Source organism: Macaca thibetana, chromosome 7, assembly GCF_024542745.1.
Source record: "Macaca thibetana thibetana isolate TM-01 chromosome 7, ASM2454274v1, whole genome shotgun sequence".
NCBI classification, from domain to species: domain Eukaryota; kingdom Metazoa; phylum Chordata; class Mammalia; order Primates; family Cercopithecidae; genus Macaca; species Macaca thibetana.
The window spans coordinates 112,285,607-112,303,528 of NC_065584.1; the positions used below are offsets into that span (position 1 = coordinate 112,285,607).

The 17,922-nt window shown below is 34.6% G+C and overlaps 1 long non-coding RNA gene across 2 annotated transcripts in view; it reads right to left on the reverse strand.

Moving 5' to 3' along the window:
• LOC126958884 (uncharacterized) overlaps positions 1–7,832 on the reverse strand; it is a 28,254-nt gene extending 20,422 nt beyond the window's left edge. For both annotated transcript variants that reach the window (XR_007727394.1, XR_007727393.1), the window contains exons 1-3: positions 7,709–7,832; positions 6,338–6,693; positions 5,197–5,360 (exon numbers count right to left, since the gene is read on the reverse strand). This is a non-coding gene — a long non-coding RNA (uncharacterized LOC126958884). The remainder of the gene's footprint in view (positions 1–5,196; positions 5,361–6,337; positions 6,694–7,708) is intronic.
• Between the last annotated feature and the right edge of the window lie 10,090 nt (positions 7,833–17,922).

Genomic DNA, 17,922 nt, shown 5'->3' on the forward strand with positions numbered 1-17,922 from the left:
TCATCAGTTTACCACTTCTAATCTCAAAGATGTTAAGACAGGTAAGCAGCTTTTAAAACAACTATCTTAAAGTTGCTCAAAGAACTAAAGGAAGTGATGGAGAAGGTTAAGAAAATCATGCACGAGCAAAATGGAATAATGAGACAAAAAAATTTCACAAAGGAACACAAAATGAAATTCTGGAACATGAAACGTTCAATTAACTGAAATGAAAAATTTTCTAGAGGGATTCCAATGCATTATTCTCAGCAGGCAACAAAAAGGATCAGCAAACTTCAGAAATTTATCAGTTCTGAGGAACAAAAAGAAAAAATATTGAAGAAAGGTACACAGAGTCTAAACAACTTCTGGTCTACCACTCAAGCTAACCAATACACACACTGCAGGATTTCCAGAAAAGACAAAGCATGCAAAAGAAAGAATATCTGAAGAAATTCTAGACGGAAACTTCTCAAATCTGATGAAAGATATGAATATTAACATGTAAGAACCTGAACAAACTCCAAGCAAGATTAACTCAAAGACCCACAATGAGACACATTATCTTTCAACTATGAAGAGCAAAAGAGAAAGAATTCTGAAAAGCAACAATAGAAAACTGGCATCATATAACAAGGATTATCAGTTAATTTCTCACGAGGCCAGAAGGTAGTGGACACATTCAATGTGCTAAAACAAAACAAAACAAAACAAAAAAACAAAAAAAAAAAACCACTCAACTAAGAATCTAATATCTAACAAAACTGTTAATTTTTTTTAAAAAGGGAGAAATTGATACTTTCCCAGATGTACAAACAACAGGAGTTTGTTAACATTAGATCTGCTTCCCCACCAAACAAAAACACTGAAAAGACTCCTGAAGGTTGAAATAAAGAGTAAATGGAAGCCCTATGAAGAAATAAAGATGTGGTTAAAGGTAAGTATTTGAGCAATTATGAGAGGTTAACAATGGTGTCCCTCCACTTGCTTTTCATTGAGAAACAGGCTCTGATTCTGTTGCACAGACTGAAATGCAGTGGCATCACCATGGCTCATTGTAGCCTCAACCTCCAGGGATCAAGAGACCCTTGCATCTCAGCTTCCTGAGTATCTGGGACTACAGGCATATGCCACCACACCCAGCTATTTGTTGTTGCTAAAATTTGTTTTGTAGAGATAGCCTCCTGCTATGTTGCACAGGCTGGTCTCAAATTCCTGGTCTCTAGCAATCCTCCTCCCATAGCCTCCCAAAGTGCCGGGTATTACAGGTGTGAGCTACTATGTCCAGCCTCTTGCCTTTTTTAAAGATTCTACATGACTTGAAATTGATAAATTATAAAACCACACATTAGGCTAAAAACCAGTAAATATTACTGTAACTTTGGCCGGGCGCGGTGGCTCAAGCCTGTAATCCCAGCACTTTGGGAGGCCGAGACGGGCGGATCATGAGGTCAGGAGATCGAGACCATCCTGGCTAACACGGTGAAACCCCGTCTCTACTAAAAATACAAGAAAATTAGCCGGGCGAGGTGGCGGGCGCCTGTAGTCCCAGCTACTCGGGAGGCTGAGGCAGGAGAATGGCGTGAACCCAGGGGAGCGGAGCTTGCAGTGAGCGGAGATCGCGCCACTGCACTCCAGCCTGGGGCACAGAGCAAGACTCCGTGTCAAAAAAAAAAAAAATATTACTGTAACTTTGATTATAACTCTACAATTTATCTTCTAAACAATTTAACAAAAAAATGAATTTCAAATAATATTTTTTGATCCACAATATGTTAAAAGATACATTTTTATAACAACAACTGAAAGGGGGAGGAGTGAAGGTGTTAGAGAAGCAGATATTTTGTAGACTGTTAAAGTCAGACAAAACAGACTGTTAATCCAAGATGTTACAACAAACAAAAATGTACATCATACATTAATCAAAATTACAAGATAAAGATGATCAATGTTTATGATCCTAATAAACCACCAAAATATATGAAACAAAAATTGACATAAAAGAAGGAAGAAATAGACATTTCCTCACCAAGAGATGCAGACTTCCAAGAACCTACTCTCAATGATGGGAAGAATAACCAGAAACAAGTAAGAAAACAGAGGTGTGAGCCAGGTGTGGTGGCTCACGCCTGTAATCCCAGCACTTTGGGAGGCCATGGCAGGTGGATCACAAGGTCAGGAGTTTGAGACCAGCCTGGCCAACATGGCAAAACCCTATCTCTACTAAAAACACAAAAATTAACCGGGTAAGGTGGCAGGCGCTTGTAATCCTAGCTACTTTCGAGGCTGAGGCAGGAGAATCGTTTGAACCTGGGAGGCAGAGGTTGCAGTGAGCCAAGATCACACGACTGCACTCCAGCCTGGGGAATAGAGCCAGACTCTGTCTCATCCCCCACCCCTCCCCCCAAAAAAAGAGAAAAATGAAGTGTGTAACATCACAATAAATCAATTATATTTAACAGATATGCACACAACAATCTCTGAACAACAAAATGCACATTCCCCTTTAAGTGTGTGAGACATTTTTCACAACAAATGTAGTTAAGTCACAAATTCAGTCTCAATAAATTTTGAAAAGGCAGACAGAAAAAGCCTCTTCTCTGACCACAGCAAGGCCATGAATTTAGAAATCAACTAACAGAAGGAAAGCCTTGGAAAAGTCAAATTTGTGGACATGAGAAAACACAAACAACTAGTACAACCAAGAGGTTAAAAGGAACATTAGAAAATATGTGGGAATGAATGAAAATGAAAATAAAATGTTTTATGAATCTTACACCTATTAATGTAACATAAAAAATTTCAAATCAACAAACTGTACAAATTAAAGAACTATAAAAGCAAACTAAACACAAAGAGGAGAAGGACATAAAGAATGATACAGAGATGAATAAAACAGAAAATGAACACAAAATAACCACTTGGTTCTTCATAAGCAAAAATCAAGAAAACTGACAAACCTTTAGCTAAGTGGACCAGAAAAAAGAGGGAAGACTCAGGTTGCTACCATCAGAAACATAATGCAAAGTCTACAGAACTAAGAGATTTTCTAAGAGTACTATAAGCAAGTGAATGTTAACAAATTAGATAACCTAGATGAAACGTACAAATTCCTAGAAACCTAGGAGACTAAAGGCCACCAAATCAAAACCACACACACGAAACTATTAACAGTATTGAATTATTAATGAAAAATCTTCCATCAAAGAAATACTTAAACAACAAGTGTTTTCAAACTTTTCTAAGAAATTCAAGGAGGAAACACTCCCCAACACATTTTATGGGGCCAGCATTACCATCTTACCAAAGCAAGACAAAGAAGGAATAAAAAATTCAACATTCAACAAATTAGGAATAGAATGAAATCACACAACCATAGTAAAAGCTATAAATGAAACTCAAAACAACATTCATCTCAATGGTTAAATACTAAAAGGATTTCCTCTGGTATCAGTTACAAAGCAAGGATGCCTGCTTTCGTCACTTCTTTTCAACATGGTATTACAAATCCTTGACAGAGCAATCAAGTAACAAAAAGAAAGAAATGACACCCAAGTCGGAAAAGAAGTAAAAGTATCTCTCTTGGCATCCACTAAAATTTTATAGGCTGGTCGGGCATGGGGACTCACACCTGTAATAGCAGCACTTGTGGAGGCTAAGGGAGGAGATCACTTGAGCTCAGGAGTTTGAGACCAGCCTGGCCAACACGGTGAAACCCCATCTCTTCTAAAAATACAAAAATTAGCCAGGCATGGTGGCAGTCACCTGTAATCCCAGCTACTCGGAAGGCTGAGGCAGGAGAATTGTTCGAACCTGGGAGATAGCGCCACTGCACTCCAGTCTGGGCGACAGTGAGACTATGTCTCAAAAAAAAAATTTACAGGCTGAAAATTTCCCTTAGGAGTATAAAACAAATCTTAGAACTAATAAATTCCACAAAATACCAGGCAACAAATTCAGCAAGCAAAAATAGCAATGAATAATTCACAAAGGAAATTCAAAGAACAATTCCACTTGCAATAGCATTTTAAAAATACAATACTTAGCAACTTAACCAGGAAGATCAAAGAAAATTTTCTGTACAATGAAATTTACAAATCATTTCTAAAAGAAATAAACGACATAAATAAAAAGACATCCCATGTTCATGGACTGGAAGAGTTAGTATTGTTTATGTCAATATTACTCATAGCAATGTACAGATTTAATCCCCAGTAAACTTCCCATGTTTTTGGCAAAAATTACAAAACAAAATCCTAAAACTCATATAGCGTTTCAAAGGGCTGAAATGAGCAAAACAAACCTGAAAAAGAACAAAGCTGTAAGAGTCACAGTTCCCAATTTCAAAATGTTAACTACAAAGCTACAATAATCATAACAGTGTGATACTGGCATAAAGACAAACACAAAGAATAAGGAAATAGAATAAAGGGTTCCAAAAAACACAAGTTTACATAAATGCTTAGTTGATTTTGGACAAAAGATAAATAACTTAAAAAAAAACACACACACTATTATTTCAACACCTTTTTAAGCCAACATTTCTACATAATTAAAGAAAAACATTACTTGTTTCTAGCCTGTGCCAGAAATACTCAAAATGGTTTCAAAGACTCAGTAAAACATCAAAAACCTCTGACAACAGAACAAGTAAAAAGCTGTTTGTTTAGGAATCATTTCAGAAATTCCAAATGACATTATAACAACTACAATCAAGGAGTATATACTAAAATATAATTTACTTCATTCATGGGATGGAATAATGTTCAATTTTGGAATACGTTAATTTTAACCTTAATAATTATAAGGACAGGTTTTTCAACTATACAAAAAGAAATTTTATTAAACCTGTCACCAAATTTGGTAAAACATCTTCTTCTAAAAGACTACTGAAATGCCAGTAAGAACAAAAACAACCATGACCTAAGCGGACTGCAATTAACAGTCCAATTGCCAAGTACTTCCATATATCCTAGAAATACTTACGAATGTACTTTATCAAGATAATTAAAATGACAAATTGTTCAAGAAAGTAATAATTTTAGAAATTCAGTAAAGACTACTAGAAAAGGCATACAAAAAGTTTTCACGTATCAATTAGATAAGTTGACTAATTCAAATCACTAAATAAAAAATGCCTACTATTAAAAAATAATTTTAAAAACTGCACTAGCAATATCCCCAAATTATTATTCAATTAAAAATAGAAAGACCTACCTTGCAGTTGGATAGAAGACTCAATTTTAAAGATATCTATTCTCTCCTAATTAATCTATTAAGTTTGTTGCAAATGAAATTAATACTGCATTTTTTTCCAACTTGCAAAAATAATTGTAAGTGTCAATTGATAGAAAAAAATGCAAGTATAGACAGGGAATATTCTGAAAAAGAAGAGAAATGAGATAGAACTCAATGGAATAGATAAGACAGTATAAATCATTAGTAATTATTAGTGTCAATAAGATGGTAAGGCAAGTTAACAGAAGTGTAGTCAATTTTACCTGGAAATTTTCTTTATGGTAGAATTTAAGAGATAACTAAATATGTAATGCATTCATTAACACCAGAATGATGGTTAATGGAAAAAGAAATGACAAAATAACTGCTGAAATAGAAGGCAATACAAATAAATGATATTAACGTAAACATGTTTTAAAAAAAACACGAAACTCCAAAGTCATAAAACAGAACAAGATTATATTTCAATATACAACTTCTATATAACCAAAAAATAAAACACCATAGTAAAATGAATGAGAAAAAACATATTTGCTATTCTAGACAAAATGTTAACATCTGTAATCACAAATGAACTCTTCAGAAATCAGTACGAGGAGACTAACATTAGAAAGGAAGTGAACATAAAAGGAACAGAGGAAAATGGAATAGCACAAATGAGTTTTAAGGCAATATTAAGATGATATAGTTAACATTAATAGCTCAGAAAGCAATTTCATTATAAATTACATTATCGATCCTTACGAATATTGATTATCTGATGTTTGTACAGCTTTAGGAAATGAAGAATTCTCAAATACTGGGGAAATTTGCTCCAGTCATGGGGAGTTCACTCAAAAATATAGATTTTTGCCTAAACATGGCCCCAGCAGTTCCAAACCATAGGAATCACTCCAACAAACTAATCAGATACACATCCACACACATCCAAGTACATGTTTAACTATATAGAAAATGTATATCATCTCCCCAAAACTACTTATGTATCAACTACTTTCTAAAAAATTGGCTTGGGGGTAGAAATAGAGAAAGGCACTTAAGTAAAACTACTACATTTCACAAAATTCTATGTCCTTTGAATTCTTATGAAACATTTTTAATCAATCAATTTTATATTTACCCTGTGATTAGTGAAAATTATAAATATATGCACTTCATACTTATGAAAGCACTGAGATGAAACTCTTTAAGTTTCACTATCCTGATTTCTTTGTTCAGTAATGTCTGTCATTCCAGCTCCTGAGACATGATCCAACAGCAACCATGAAAACAATCGTCGTGCCTACTGAAAATTCACTTCAATGACACTTTTTAGGTCACTTTCCAAAAGTGAGCTTTCTCAGTTTTTTGTATCTGCAAGGAATGTCCACTGAAACACACATGAAGAGTGTCTGCATACATCATAAAAAGCATTTTTTGATTTTCGTGAAGATGATGGTACAAATAGTAGCACAGGTTCCCTTTTTCAGTCATCACCTGAGAGAACACAGTTGGAAAAATGGGAAAAGGTTAGAAGCAAAGTTTATATCATTGGCAAGAACTAATAAAATTTGTCTGTAAAATGATATGCAACATTCATTCTATTATGGAGAAAGAGCATGTGGATCAAAATTCCTTTTGGAGTATTTTAATAATAAAGGAGGTCAGATGTTAGCTCTCTTTCCTTTTTTTTTTTTTTTTTTTTTGTTGTTGTTGTTGTTGTTGTCATTTGTTTTTCTTGAGATGGAGTTTCGCTCTTGTTGCCCAGGCTGGGGTGCAATGGCGTGATCTTGGCTCACTGCAATCTTCACCTCCTGGGTTCAAGCGATTCTCCTGCCTCAGCCTCCCAAGCAGCTGGGATTATGCTACCACGCCCAGCTAATTTTGTATTTTTAGTAGAGACGGGGTTTCACCATGTTGGTCAGACTGTTCTTGAACTCCTGACCTCAAGTGACTGACCCACCCACCTCGACCTCACGCTGGGATTACAGGCAGGAGCCACCACGCCCAGCCTCTTTCCTTCCTATGTCTTGTGAAAAACGGACCTCTCCAACATTATCCACACAATGTCTTTGTATTCGGATTCCTTTACCTCTAGGTCACTTGTTCACATACAGAATTATTACCTGCAGTATACATGCATTTCTGCACAATATACATGACAACAATGCCTAAATATTTAAATGATAATAACAAAAAGAGCTCAGCCTATCTGATGAGAAAGAAATAGTAACTATACTAAAAACACAGAAGCTACAATGAAACTTTGGAGAAGATACAATTCCTAAACTGTCCTGGGCATGGTCAGACCAATGGAATCCATGGACATAACAATATTGTTCTATGCCCCTGTTTCAGGATAATTTATTACATAGCAGTATGTAACCAACCAGATCTGAATGTCAACTAGCTGCCAGAAAAAAATATCAAACTTATAAAAAACAGAATATATCAAGTCCTATCTAACCAAACCGCCCCTCTCCCAATCAAGTTAGCACTCAACTGCCCTTACAATCATATTGCCGAGGGAATGAAGAACACTTCAATGAAAGCAGTGCAACAAGTCATTCACTGATGGCAGGTACCATTCTTGAGATTAAAAACAAAGACGATAAAATGTTCCTTCTTGGAACTACCATCTCCTGACAAGGAAAAAGAAGAAACACTGTAAAGTGAGATGTATACCACTCTAATGAAACAGCTAAGGTGGCAGGTTAAGTGAATGCTCATGCTGAACTTTATTCCAGGTTATGTTACCATTTAGAAACACGTCCCATTATCAATCCTATAGTAAAGTCAACTTACAACCTCAGTAATGACTTTAATAGTTTTCAGTATCAGTATCTTTTTGTGGTTTCCATGAACTTCACCCTTTATCATATCAAAGAACTGCATGTGAAAACATTTTGTGAAAACTGTACATTTATGAAAATACGCATATTGCCGATTTTATAATTTCTAATAATTAGATGCCTGGTCATTTCTTTTATTAGTTATATTTTCGTGTTGGACCATAAATAAGCAAACTAATTAAAGGTATGTGTGTGCCTGTGCACCTGTGGCAGACCAGGTTCCACTAAACAGGCCTCCATTAACAGCTGTTTCAGTACTGACGGAATGATTAAGTTAAATATTAGAAGTTGAAAGAGCCATTTCGTTATCCAAAGGCTGGAATGTCACAAAAGCCCACCAAATTTTGCCTAGGCCTCTCTTGAACCTTAAAGCATGATTAAACAAATTTTATTGGGGGTCTGAAGAAACTCTCTAGGCCTCCACGAGTAAGTTTACTGGGGGTATGAAGGAACTCCCCAAACCTTCATGATTTAGTAGGAGACAAGATAAGGGTAATCACCTCAGCACCTGGACCCATTTAGATTACATAAATTTACTGAGGCTCCAGAGGAAGGTCTCTAAGACTCAGACCTTAGTTATAGATCACTTATGTCTTTAGATACACACTTACACATGCACGTATAGCTTAGAAGGTATTTAAGCTCTGAAAAACTTTGTAATTTTGAATTGGTGTGGTGACAATTTCCAGACCTTCTTCCTGTAACTAGCTCTAACTCTTCCTCCCCTGTTCATCTGCATCTCATTATTGGACCATGAGAAATAGCAGCCCGACCCTCAGTTTGGTCTGGGAACCAAACTATACCTTCACTTTGATAAAACATATTTTAACGACTAACTCATTTGATAATTCCAAGGTGGCCAGGAAATACACTTGTACCAGTATTATTTTCCTGAGCTTAGGCAAAACCTCACCAAAACCTCACCCTCAAATAGCACCAGAACCTTCTTACCTATGTTTGCAGTTAAGTTGTAAATTAAGGGACTCCGTAAGAAAGGGATGTTCCTGATGATTCCATTTGCAGGTTAGCTGCAAATAAGTTTTGCACTCATCCTGATTGCCTAAGAAAAACAGTAGCCAATACAGAAACATTTAGATACAAATCAGGCACCAGAACATACCCATTAGGATAATTTTAGGCTAGCCTGGCATAGTGAATAGAGAAAATCAAGTTCAACCGGCAACCATTTCACTTTCTCACCAACTTTAAACCACACCTTTTAGAAAGATGCAGAGAATATTTAAAATTTTCCCCTGCTAATTCTGAATGATCTATAAATCCCCAAAGGCCTACTTTAAATCCATCAAAGAATCAACCACTTTAAAAGGAAGGAAGCAATCTGTTTTCAGTTTATACCAAATTATGAAGGATAACTTCCAACATATCCCAAGAGACACCTCCTCCAACATCTTGATCTAGTCGGTACCCAAAACTATAGCGTTGTCACCACTATTAAAATGTACTTTCCTTATAGAATGTTTCAGTTACTATTTCCTTTCACTCATCTGTTTCTCAACAGAAATTTCACTGTTTGACACCTACCTCAAATTCCATCTTCTGCTTCTTTCCTTAGGTAATCCAATACTCCGTTTCATGGTAGTTGCTGCATTAATGTCTAAATCACATGCTCTTTGTGAGATCAATCAAAAATCATTCATAATGCTGCTGAGAACAAGAAGTTGAATACAGCAGCCCATTGTTCGTAGGATGTTGAATGTCAAGGATGAAGACAGGCACGAAGTGGTTGTCTCTAAAATTTCCTTTTGTTTCAATGTTCATTTTGAAATAGCTTTTGAAAATTTCAGATACAGAAAGTAGAAGTAGTCCTTCTATTCTCCATTCACTACACAGGACTGTTAAAACTTTGTCATGTCCCTCCAAACAATTTTCATGTGAATCATATTCTTTCTAGATTTTTGTCATGTAGTAATATACAAATACGTACATATACAATCTTTTGATTTTAACTGTGTTACAATTTCAAACAGTATATTTAAATAATCACCATTACCACAACACTGAAGTATTAAATGTCAGAATGACAAGCCCCACATATAATTCATATTTTTATAATTAACCATTAATATTTCAGTTAGAAAAACTAGAGACATATGCACAGACCTCTGTAAACAGCTAGTTGTTCATTGAAAAATAATATAAAATATCAATTTAGGACTACAAAACATATTCCATACAGAAATTTTTTAGTGTTAGAACTACATTCATGTTAAAGAAGCTATAATCATTGCAATCTTTGATTTACTGACAGATACCTCAGTTATGATTTTATAGCCAACCTGTACTTGGTAAATTTTCAAGAATTGGAATAGATAAAACCCCAGTAGCCAGCTATAACATTTCAAAACTTTTACATAGTATCAATTTGATTGTCATTGCCAAACTGCTGCTTAAAAAGACATACAATTTAAACTTTTGATCAATACTGGATGGAATCTTTATAAAAATTTTCCTAATTTACACTGTAAGTAAACTTGAAATCTCTGATTATCACATATCTGAGTTTTTAAAAGCTATCAAAAAGTAAAAAATATTCACAACCACAGTTTTTCTATACTCATACAAATGTGAAAAGAGGTTAGAGAATAAAATGTTTACAGACCTGCTTATTATTTAATGAATAATCACCATACATTTAGATGTAACACTAAGTGGAATTCTAGAAATATCTGCAAGCTTAGAAATAAAACACTAGTTCCACAATTTTTTTTTTTTTTTTTTTTTTTTGATACAGAGTTTTGCTCTTGTTGCCAAGGCTGGAGTGCAATGGTGCAATCTCGGCTCACTGCAACCTCCAGGGTTCAAGCAATTCTCCTGTCTCAGCCTCCCAAGTAGCTGGGATTACAGGGACCCACCACCATGCCCACCTAATATTTGTAGTTTTAGTAGAGACGGGGGTTCACCATGTTGGCCAGGCTGGTCTCAAACTCCTGACCTCAGGTGATCGACCGCCTCAGCCTCCCAAAGTGCTGGGGTTACAGGCATGAGCCACCATGCCCAGCCACTAGTTCCACAATTTTTTAAATGAAAATAAAACACAAAGCAGTACATGAGTGAAAGATTAATACCCTTGAAATAGATCTATGCCACTAAATTAAATTTAGACATGCACGTGAATACTTATGATATACATGGATATGCATTTAAATAAATTTGCAGAGTACAAATAACAAAAGAACAATTACTTAAATAATCTTCTAACACTCAATATATCTATCTAATTTACAATGACCATTCCCTTCTCATATCTTCCTCTATCTTTCTAAAGATAAAATATCCAGGGGGTTTTGTTTCTTTGTTTCGTATCAGTATACGATGCACAAAAAACCCACAATGGTTATTTTTCTTATACAAGAGACCTTAATGTTTAAAAGATACGGAGGAAATCTATTGCTCTGTCTCAGAACACACAAACATCAAAATGTTACACAGTCCCAAGAGGCCAATTATTGATTACCTATTGTACTACTGAAAACTTAAAGGAGTCAATTTATGATATTTTACAATGAAATATTTACACATTTATACTCTGTTGAGACTCCATGCATCTAGCAAACCTAGATCTTTAGAAAATGTCATTTTTATCTGTTAAAGTGTTTTTTGAATGTTGTCATGCAGTCCAAGTAAATACAAAACTGTGTAATTCAAAGAGGTAGAAGAAATTTTTCCTTATAAAAGACATTTCCTACAATGTCTATAAAAGTATATTTATATAATGCCCTATCAACAATGTAACTACAAAATTAAGACTGAAGTTTTTAATATATAATAGAAGCACTAAACAATGGTTAAATATATTTTCTTTCTGATTATAATTTAAAGTTGAAAATACACATTCTTTTAACTTATTCCTTACACTAACCCAATAAAGGTTAGATACCAAAATATGTATAGGTCAAGAAGCACAAAATTTTATCAAGTTCACTGCCAAGACATTTGCAAAACACAATGAAACCATGAAATTTTACAATGACTTATTTACAAAATTATACTTTATGAGACTCTATACATCTAGAAAGACTAGATGTTAAAAATTTAAAAATTTTATCTATTATTTACAAAGTTGTCTTGAATATTGTCATGCAACCAAGGGAACACATACAGAATTTTGTATAGTTCCTAGAGGTAGTAGAAAATCTCTTTAATGAAGTCATTTATATCTTGAATATTAACAGGAAATAAAAATTATGATATCAGGAAGTATATCTAGAAAGATCAAATGCATTTACATGACATTTAATCTAAGTTTTTTTAAAATATGCAATTCGTATCTGATATAATGGTAAGCTATATAATAACAGGTAAAATGCAGAGTCTCGTGTCATTTCCTCCTTCTAATATCCAAATTAAAACATGATAAATTTTGTTTAGCTCCAAGACCCTGTGTATCAATAATCAATTTCATTGCCAAGTTAACTGCAAAAGACAACAGTACTAACAAATTTACAACAAGATACTTTTAAAAATCATACTTCGTGAGACTCTCTAAACATCTAGAAATACTAGATGTTTAAAATTAAATATTTCATTTACTGATTATTTAATAAATTGTATTGGTTATTGCCATGCCACTAATGAACACAGAATCATATAATTTAAAGATTCTATAGTATGTGCTTAAGAAAAATGAATTGCATCATGAACCTCAGTACATCAAGGATAGTAAGATATACCTTTCCCCCTTTTTTTTTTCTTTGAGAGGGAGTCTCGCTCTGTTGCCCAGGCTGGAGTGTGCAGTGGCACGATCTTGGCTCACTGCAACATCTGCCTCCTGGGTTCAAGCTATTCTTCTGCCTCGGCCTCCCGAGTAGCTGGGATTACAGGTGTGCACCACCACGCCCAGCTAATTTTTGTATTTTTAGTAGAGATGGGGTTTCACCATATGGCCAGGCTGGTTTCGAACTCCTGACCTGGTGTTCCACCCTCCTTGGCCTTCCAAAGTTCTGGGATTACAGGCGTGAGCGTCCGCATCCCGTCAAGAGATACCTTTCAATACAGAGGTTATTTTTACATGAAACTGACCCAAACAATAAAAATTAATTTTTACTTTTAAATAAAAATGTGGTGGAGGGAACCAGTCTCCCTCTCTAATACAACAGCATATATACATTTAATATATAAGGTTAAATATGTGCAAGTAACAATCCCAGCAACACAATGAAGACTACACAAAGGGGAAAGAACAATCTATCATCAAAAGAAAAATGTCTCTATCCTTTTTATCAACCAACTATATATTTACAAAGTTGAAATGTTATAGAACTACTATGATAAACACAGCTATTTAATAGTAAACCCAAGAGAGCCACCCACACAGAGCTCTTAAAATCATTTGCAGGGTTAAGCATAGTTTAAAAAAGTGATGCCTGCAATATATGCACATCCACACTGTCTATAAAACAAAAAAAACTAAAGATTTTACAGTTGTCTAGCAATATCCATGGAGGATTTGTACCTGTACCTTGCCCCCATACCAAAATCAGCGCATACTCAACTCCCTCAGCTCTTCAGAACCCATGGTTATGAAAAGGAGGTGCTCTGTTTACTCGGGTTTCAGATTCTGCCAATGCTGTACTTTCCAGATGCATTTGCTTGCAGAAGCAAAACCCGCAGACTCACGGGGGGGCTGACATGACAACTGCACATCACAGAGATGAGATGAAATGACAAAGTACCCAACACACCTCTCCACGCGAATCAGGAAGCTAATGCCTATATTCATAAAAAGACCTCTGACTTTTTAATATATACCAGCAATGTCTATATATTAACATGGAAAGAATAGATATTTTAAAGATATAACCTGACTGTACACACAGCAATCTAAACTACCATACAGGTTTGGTATGCCATTTCACTTCAACAAACATAAACAACTTCTGCCCTATAGTTTTAAGTAAAATATATCCACCAAATATAACAAATTTCTGTACATCTATAAATTCTGCACATATTAAACATGGACACAACTAACAATTGAATAAACCTCCACATACACACCAATTTAAAAAAAAATAAAGGTTAGCACTTCTATTGGCAAAAGATTGTTTTCACCATATTTTAACGTTCATATATTCTGTGTGTTCATATATGTGCATGGTGGGTGTTTCTATATACCTAGGAAATTCGATGTTACTCAAGACGCTTATCTATTATTCACACAGCAGTCAAATGGTATCCAGCTCTATCCAGGCACCCAACAGTCCAATAAACACAGGAAGGGACAAGCCACCAATTAGGTTGGAATAAGAAAAAATAATATAAAAATGTACATTTTTATATCAAAATTTTTTTAGACAAAGACAGTCTCATTTTTTTAAAACTCCAGAACCCAAAACAAAACCAAGAAAACCCTCAAAATCAAACCTCACAAGCACACAAAGATGCTAACTCTATTGGCAAACGATGATTCTACTTTTGAATAAAAATATATTTCCAAAAATATGGCAGAACTTGAATATTCAAAAATGTTGTTTTATCTTCTATATACAATTATATATTCTGCATCAATCAAATAAATCCCACATAAACATGGCATAGCAATTCTACTGATCAAACTAAAGTGTTTTGCCCTTGTCTAGTGGTTTACTGGTCACGATAAATGCCTATTAGTAATCTGTATGCAGATCCTAAAAAGCAAAAGGTAACATTTGTCTACTATGTATTTAGCAGCCATACAATAGCTCTGGCAACTTAAGAATATTTCTACCCTATGACAAAAAATGTTGTTTATACAGTGATATGTATGCGTATATATAGACCCGCATACACACAAATACACATGTCAGTAATTCCTACAAATCAAAGACTAAACAATTAAAGCAAAACAATTATATATTTTGACTGTTTTATACACATGTAACAAAATTCCCCTCCAGCTGCTCAATTATTTACACGCATAAGTGATCTGCCTATGTGAGGGAGGGAACAAAAGCTTTCACTATATGTGTGTGTGTGTGTGTATAGATTTGTGTGTGTTTACGTGTGTGTATATGTATTTAGAAACATGCAGACATAATAGCCTCTATGCTTTCCAAAACATATAACCATGTATATTGTATACACATAAGTGTTCCACTGATCACCTCATGACCTAATGAACTCAGGTTTCACATCCCATTGCTAGTATCCCCATAAAAACTTATAAAATGCCTCTACAGATAGAAACATTTTAAATCAAAAACAACTCACTATTGATGAAAGTCACATTTTTTTGGCAAATGAGAACTTTTCTAACCTATGCTATTTGACTCATGTGGCAATTTTTCTGTTATATAAGAAACTGCATATACACATCTGAAAACCATAAACAAAGGCAGACCAAGACTTATGACATTTCCACCATGTTGCATCTGTCAGAAAAACACTGTCACATATATATTTATATTGAGATATATAATATTATACTAGAAATTATAAGATATAATTCTTATTATATCTACCACAACCTAAAACTTAAGCCCAATGATCCAATGAACAGTTTGCTTTTTGCAAGCAAAACTGGTTCTATCCCATATGAATTAAAAATGACGTCTATACACTTAGAAAATTAGATGTTAGAAATATTTAGCATATCCACCAGCAATGAACTAATGTTCCGAGAGGTGATTTAACACTCCCACTAGCAAAAGGAAAGTAGTCTACCTGTCCACAATGTAATGTTAACACATACATAAGACCACCACCATCTTCACGTGGATTTAAGTCTGGAGGCCCTGCAATATATGCTCATATGCACACAGGGCTCCAACATCCCACCCTCTTATCTCCTAAATCCACATCTAACATTTGCCTAATACTAACAAAGCCATCTAAGAATCTAGACACTCCTATCAGTAACCAATGACATCACTGTATAACAATTTAATGTCCCCCAAAACGCAAAATATCAGCCATCTCTGTGCTGGTAAAGTTTCAGTAATACAATCCTGTTGGTTATATAAACAAAGTAATACAAAACCCACCCAACCCTTAAAATATAAGTGTTCTAGAGGCTGGCCTTTTCTTCAATTCCATCATGAAAAGAAAATCTTATACCATGCAAATTTTAACAGAAAGACCACTGACAAAATAACATCTACATCCATGATTTTATACATAGAGCAGCATTAATAAAACTTCTTAGTTAGAAGTTGTATACATTAAGTTCACCCAGAAAAACATCCATAGAATAAACCAAAATAAAAGGAATTTTAATGTACATCACTCAGAGGTACTCTAATAATTATATCTCTACAATCATTTCTTAAAATGTTTCCATATACTTGAGCAAACTAATTGTTAGCAATATCTACATACCAAGAAAATGTCATTAAACAATTATTTAGAAACTTCATACACTGTATCCTCAAATGCACATAAACAAAATGCCTTTTTTTAAATTAACACTTCCCATGTCATTTTCTATTACCCTTATGCACTCAAAAAGTGAATACAGAATTGTATTTATCTTTAAAAGGTGACCTGAGAATTCCTTTCTAACAACTGTTCTAGAATAAAATTCTACCAAATACATTTTTAGAAGCTTCCCTAGGAAACGAGCTATTTAGCCACAGCAACTACATTAACAAGCTTAATAGATTCATGTTCAAAATCTAAGTGTTTGCTTTTAACTAGTTACATTCCAAGATTATGCAAAAAAATACAACTATTACGCATTTAATTTCATTGTCTGGCTTACCTAAGGCACAATGAACAATTCATACACATTTATCAATGTGTATCTTATATTTTCATTTCAATACTATTATCCAAACAGAATTTTCTCACATATTTAAACAAACTCATAAGGTAAATATGTCCAGGAAAAAAAGTTTATATAATTTGAATATTTGCAGCTCTTTCACAATGCTAGCAGGAGTTGGGGAATGACGTCCTTATTGCATGTGCACGCAAGTATATCATGTGCAGGGCTTTTACTGGTAAACCTTCCAAAGGCAAGCAGACTCTCCACAGCAAAAAAAAAAAAAAAAAAAAAAAATTCTCAGTTGATGAAGTTCAGGCAAGTATCAATCCATATTTCTTTCTTCCAAGGTTTTCCAGCTGATGAGGCATCTAGCTGAATTCAACAAATGTTATCCTTCCCCTTCTATCCATATATTCCTGCAGGGTTGGCTTGTCAACTTGAGTTTGTACAGACTAGACAATATATTTCAAGTTTTATATATCTGAAATGTTTTTCAATTCAGTAGACAATTCTTTATGCACCTGCCAAGCCAAGAATCTGGAGTGAGAGTTGTTCTGATGCTGTAAGGAGCAGGCAAATAGAGTAGATCTGGACCACGTCTCTACAGTGGACTCTGGTCAAAGACCCTTTAAAGCAGACATCTCCAAGGGGCTTTAGACTTCCACTGCAGTCTAGAAATAAAAGTTCTCCAGAAGTTCCAAAAAGATCTCTAAACTACAATTTTCTCAATGCTGGGGTAGTCACTCAGACTACTCACTCCTGCTTATACATTTCAATGAAAAAATGGTTCACAAATCTACCCTAAATCATACGTTGTAATCAGTGTTTCTTGCTGCAAAAAAATTTCTGAAAATTTTTAAGGATGAGAGGATTAGTGAGGGAATGCCACAAAATATACTAATCCAAATGTTTGGTGTCCAGAAGTGGGCGGTTTCCAGTGTTTTCTGTGGCAAAAGATGTTCTACATATTATAAACGTATGCAATCTTTGTCCTCTTCCTTGATTATTGCTCATTTCCAAAAGTCTTGAAACATGACAACTGCTTATTTATCAAGAAAATCTGATGAGGTTTGTCTTTTTTCCCCACATCAGCTCTGCCAAATAGATGAATTAAAGAATCTGAGGTTAGAAGCAAGGGGAGCAGTTGAAAGTATGTGAATACAGTTAAGA